Source organism: Olea europaea, unplaced genomic scaffold (assembly GCF_002742605.1).
Source record: "Olea europaea var. sylvestris unplaced genomic scaffold, O_europaea_v1 scaffold112, whole genome shotgun sequence".
NCBI classification, from domain to species: domain Eukaryota; kingdom Viridiplantae; phylum Streptophyta; class Magnoliopsida; order Lamiales; family Oleaceae; genus Olea; species Olea europaea.
The window spans coordinates 324,811-331,178 of NW_019228573.1; positions in this window are offsets into that span (position 1 = coordinate 324,811).

The following is a 6,368-nucleotide window of genomic DNA, read 5'->3' on the forward strand; positions in this document are numbered from 1 at the left end:
GATTGTTGAGTCGAAATATTTATCTTTTTGAAAATTAATTTTTATGCAAATATTCTTTCATGTCGTGAATTTGTTCTTGTGCATAAAAATTGTTTTGAGCTATAGTCGATGTTAGAAATTGAAGTTTTTTTTACCTTTACATAAGAATTTAACACATCTATCTCTAATGTCTTGAAGTTTGACGATCGATCTTTTCTCCAAAGTGAAAGCTCAATTTTAATCTCTATGTTCGTCAATCGCCAATTTTGTTTTCATGTTGATCGTCGAGCGCCAAATTCATTTGTCAACGTGTATGTCTCTTGGTCTCGATTTTCGTGCCTTGATTTTGCAATAATCACTATGAACACTTGAAATCAATTTGTTAGAAATAAACGCAATTTGTTTGTGATAATGAAAACGATAAGTTAACCATTTAGGCCAACACAATTCATTGCCACAGTCATCTACAATTTAAATTAAGAGGGGACGACCGGCTGACTTATTAATCGATATTATATTAAAGGAGTTGACTTTCATTCAACAGAAGATAGCATCTACTCGAACAAAGTAGTTGCAAAATTACCATAAACTTATTTCTATTCATTTGCTTCCTCTAGCCATTTTATTAAAATTAGCTATCACTTTAAAAAAAAAATGTGTGTCACTTTTATTAAAAATGATGGTTGTCACTTAAAAAATGACTAAAATTTCAAGAAAGTGACATAACAATAAGAAAGGGACATGCTAAAAAAGTGAAAGAAATTCAAAAAAGACACAAACCTCCAATTAAAACATTGAAATCAATTCAAAGATATAAGAATATAAAAAAAAGAGTGACACAATAAACGTCCCTCACCTCCGTTCATCACTAAGTATCTTTAAGTCAGTTTATCGACTAAACGCTAAGCATCTTTAAGCCTATTTATCATCACGTTCATCTACCAACTTAAATTAAGGGAAGGAGGCCGACTGACTTATTAATCAATACAACATTAGAGTGGTTAACATTCATTCAATAGAAGATTGCATCTGCTACGACAATGTAGTTGCAAAATCAACACAAACTTATTTCTATTCCTCTGCTTCCTCCGACCATTTTACACAGGGCTCCAATATCTTTACAAAGCTTTGTTTGTGTAGTAATGTAAAATATAAATAATTAAGTCAAAGCATGTCAAAATTAAAACACAATTACTTAATATCTCATAAATAATAATGTAAATTAGGCTCGAGGAAAAGTTTAATCGGACAAATTAGACCCAAGAAATTACAGTTTATAGAAGTTGTTATTTTTTGTTTTGATTTAAATAAAGCGGGTGTGGCCATGTGTGGTTAAATGAAAAAAATGCGGTTTTGATTTGTTCGTTTTACTTTTGAGATTTGATAGGATAGGGGTGAAGTATCCTTGACCTTTATGAAGTATTTGGGTTGAGGCTTTTGGATAAACATGTCTGTTTGCACACTTATAAGTATGTTAAAATTCTATTATCCCTTTCAATTTAAATACCGTACATGAGGTTTATTATTTGCACAATAGAATATACAAATACGCACACACACGGCAGATAAGTAGAAAACAAAGATTTGGAACGTGAATTTGGGTTTTGTCCTTGCTATTGCAACACCTCCAGAGACGAGGAAAGGCATAGTAATCAATGAAATGCTTCGGGGATTTGAAAATAAGCATAGATCCTGAGATTCACTGGCAGTTTGTTCAAGGTTCCAAACTCAATGATGACAACTAAACACGACCCTTCGACTTAGGATTAGTCAGTTCTATTTCTCAATGGGGGTAGGGAAGGGATAAAACTCAGCGATAGAGTGTCACCTTCACGTAGTGGAAGTCATCAGTTAGAGCCTAATTATCCCTAAACCCAATGTGAGTTCTTCTATTTGGATTTGCTCCCCCGCCGAAATTTATTTGATCTAACAATGTGGGATAATGAGGTACAGTTGTTCTATCCCGTTTAAATTGTTTATTTTCATATTGTTGAATTATTATACATTTGAAAGTTTAAAAATAGGATATGATATGTATGTTTTTTCCATCCAGTATCAAAGATATGATGATGGTATGATATTTTTTATGCATGATTTAAATATTTTTATTCAGGATTGCACCATTAGTTTCGTGTCTTATTGAGTATTTTTATGTGCTCACAATTTCTCCTACTTCTCACAGGCTAGAATGTATTGTTAGTTAGCCCCGATGACGTGCAGTCGTGGTGCAAAGATTTATATAATTCAAATAAAATAATTCGGTATAATGAGACATTTTTAATTTCAGCATTATCTTAATTTATTTCATTAGGATTTTTATTTAGAAATTTCAGACACGATTTTTTTTTTGGGTTTTAAATTTTAATCTGTGTCAAACTACATTAGTGGAATTAACATTTTATTATTTATCTAATGAATGTGATAGGCATGATTTATAGCATTTGTCTATATAAATCCATATGTAGTAGCAATATTCTTTATAACTTAATCGTTTATGTCATTTCGTAAAAAAAAATTAAAAAAAATGTATGAATGTTGTATTGTTTGGGATTTGTTCGTTTGACCTTATGCGAAATTCTATAGAGGTTTATATATGACTTTATGTATGTATAAATGAATTTTATGCAGAAGACAGTAGCCAAATCCTAGTTAATTGAATTTGATTATACATGAGTTACTTGATTAATTAAAACGTGTATAAGTTGAAAAACCTTGGCACTCAACGATCACCATTCGACCACTCTCCAACGACTCTAGGGTATGTAAAGGTGTAAGAAGATGAGTGTACTTAGACTTTTTGCATAATTTAAATATTTTGCATTGTCTATCTTTAAATTTTTTAAGTAATGCACATTTGTTTCGCTCATTAAATTTATGAAATGTATCACGATAATATAGGTATAACATGTAGACTTAGTAACGATATGTGGATATGTGACATATCATTATGTCTTATCTTTTCACTTTATATCGTGAAATGTTGGGGAGTGCTTATGGTATTTCATATCAGAGGACTACATTTGAGTAATATGTCCAGCAAAGTAAGGTGTCGTTGGGAAAAAGAAAGTGGAACGATCTAAGCAAGAACATACGTAACTAGCAGAATAAAAGACAAAGCACGAGAGTTCGTATTGGTGGGGGCGAGTGGGAGTATGACACCTTGTCCTAAATATAATAAACTCCATAGGGGTGAATGCTTACTTAGAAATAGCATGTGTTTTCGGTGTGGTAAGCCGGGACACATTATTTCAACTATACAGAGCCTCCAAAGAAAATGGATTATGATCAGGACAAGAATAAGCAAGGGAAGGCCCGAGTTTTTGACCAAATCAGCAGGAGGCAAAGCAGGATCCAAATGTTATAGCAGGTATTTTATTATTATTTGAAGTACCTGTGTATGTTTTTTGTTTTACATCCTAAGTCGTTAAGTCTAACACTATAGTTACTAAAATAGGTATTCTATTATTATCCGATATACTTACTTATGTACTTTTTTACTCTGGGGCTATAAATTATTTTATCTCTGCATCCTTACTCACTAAGTCTAACATTGCATGTCTGAAAACAGATAATGCAATAGAGGTTAGTATTCCTTCAAGAAGAACTCTTTACACAAATCGGATGACTGGGGCTATGAAGTTAGAGATTGACAAAAAGTTACTGCTGGAAGACTTATACTTTTTAGAGATAAAGATTTTGATGTTATTCTGAGCATGGACTGGCTAGGATACTATCATGCAACCATTTGATGTCATGGGAAAGAAGTATTATTTCATAGATCGGGAGAGGAAGAATTCTGTTTCTTTAGAGCAAAGTTTAAGTCTCTACCTCGCATTGTATAGGCTTTACAAGAAGAGTAGATACTGAGAAATGAGTCATGCCAGGGATTCTTAGTTTAGTTCCAAACATACGGAGACAACCGTTAATGATATTAACGTTGTACAAAACATTGTAGATGTATTTGCAGAAGATCTACAGGCATTCCACAAGATAGATAGATGGAGATTACAATTGACTTGATTCCCAGAACAACACCAGTTTCTAAGGTCTCGTACAAAATAGCACCAAAAGAACTTCAAGAATTGAAGTTACAGTTGGAAGAGATACTGGAAAAGGGTTTCATTCGTTGAGTGTATCTCATTGGGATGCTCTAGTATTTTTGGTAAATAAGAAAGACGAGAGTATGAGGATGTGTATTGACTACCGAGAATTGAACCATCTCACTATAAAAATAGGTACCCTCTACCAAGAATAGAAGATTTATTTGACCAGCTAAAAGGCGTAACGGTGTTTTCAAAGATAGACTTGAGGTCAGGATGTCATCAACTGAAGGTCAAGGCAAGTGATGTATCGAAAACTACTTTCAGGGCTCGTTATGGACCCAAGTGTTCTATCAGTACTTAGACCAGTTTGTCATAGTGTTTTTTAATGACATACTTGTGTACTCCAAAGATAAGAAGTAGAATGAGAACAACTCCGAGTAGTACTCGAAACATTGAGGAAAGAGAAACTATATGCCAAATTCAAGAAGTGTGAATTTTAGCCTGAAAACAACTCTGAGTAGTACTCGAAACTTTCAGGAAAGAGAAACTATATGCCGAATTTAAGAAGTGTGAATTTCGGCTTGATCGAGTGGATTTCTTGGTCATGTGGTTATCGCTCAGGGTATCGACTTAGACCCAGTTAAAGTAGAGACCATAACAAATTAGTCTAGACCGACCAATGTGAGTGAAGTTTGCAGTTTCTTGGGGTTGGTTAGCTATTATAGGAGATTTATTGAGAGTTTCTCAAAATTAGCGGGATCGATGACTCAGTTGACTAAGACGATTTAAAGTTTCAGTGGACTGGAAAGTGTGAAAAATGTTATCAGGAACTCAAGCAGAGATTATTCTCCATTCCCGTATTGATGATATCTGAGGGTTTAGATGAGTTTGTAATTTATAACGATGCTTTCAAGCAGGGCTTGGGCTGTATTCTGATGCGACATGGAAAAGTGATTGTTTATGCCTCGAGACAGTTGAAATAGTATGGACATAACTATCCAACCCACAATTTGGAGCTTACAGTGGTTGTTCACACTTTAAAGATATGACATTATTATCTTTATGGTGGAAAGTGTGAATCTATACGGACAACAAAAGTCTCAAATACTTCTTCATGCAAAATGAACTAAATATGAGACAGAAGAGATTATTAGAGTTAGTGAAAGATTATGAATGTATCATCATTTACCATTCGGGTAAGGCTAATGTAGTCGCAGATGCCTTAAGCAGGAAGGCTAAAACGTAGTTAGTGATTTTACCTATGGTGTAGGAACATTTGATAAAGAACTTTGAGAAACTGATATTAGAGGTCATCATGCCTCCAACCCAAACTACAACAAGAATAAAAGAATTTGTGATTTAACCTACTCTTCAGGATCTAATTAAGAAATCACTGGATAAGGATCCATTTCTGTGGAAGATTAAGGTTGAGAATTGGTAGGAAAAATGTATGAGATTTGAAGTATCTATAGATAAAGTACTGACTTTTAAAGAAAGATTGTGTGTACCTAAGGGTGAAGATATAAGAAATGAGATATTGGAATAAGCTTACTCCATCCCGTATGTTATACATCCAGGTGGTACACAAAATGTATTGAGATCTTCAAGATATATTTTGGTGGAGAAAAATGAAAAGATGAATTGTTATGTTTGTAGAGAGTTGTATTATCTGTCAACAGGTTAAAGCAGAACATCAAAGGCTATTAGGACTGTTGAAACCATTGGATATTCAGAATGAAAATGGGAACACATAGCGATGGAATTTGTGGTAGGCTTTTGAGATCAGCAAGAGGTTACAATGTTATTTGGGTAGTGGTTAATCATTTGACAAAGTCAGCCCATTTTTTGCCAATCAAAGTAAGTTTCAATATGGATCAACTCGCACAATTATACATCTAAGGGATAGTCAGATTGAATGGAGTTTCTGTCACCATTGTTTCAGATAGAGACCCAGGTTCACATCAAAATTTTGGAATAGTTTGCAGGAAGCCATGGGGACGAAACTAAAATTTAATATTGCTTATCATCCATAGACAGATGGATAATCAGAAAGAACCATTCAAACTCTTAAAGATATATTGAGGGCATGTGTTTTGGATCTTGACAGTAGTTAGGAGACACACTTGTTGTTAGTAGAGTTTGCCTACAACAATAATTTTCGGGCCACTGTAGGCATGGCTACCATATGAAGTTCTTTATTTTAGGAAGTGTAGATCCCTTATCCATTGGGATGAGGTCCGAGAGAATAGAATTTTGGGTTCTGAAATCATTGAACGAACAGTTAAGGCAGTTCATAAGAATAGAGCAAGAATAAATGTAGTGCAAGATCGACAGAAAAGTTATGCT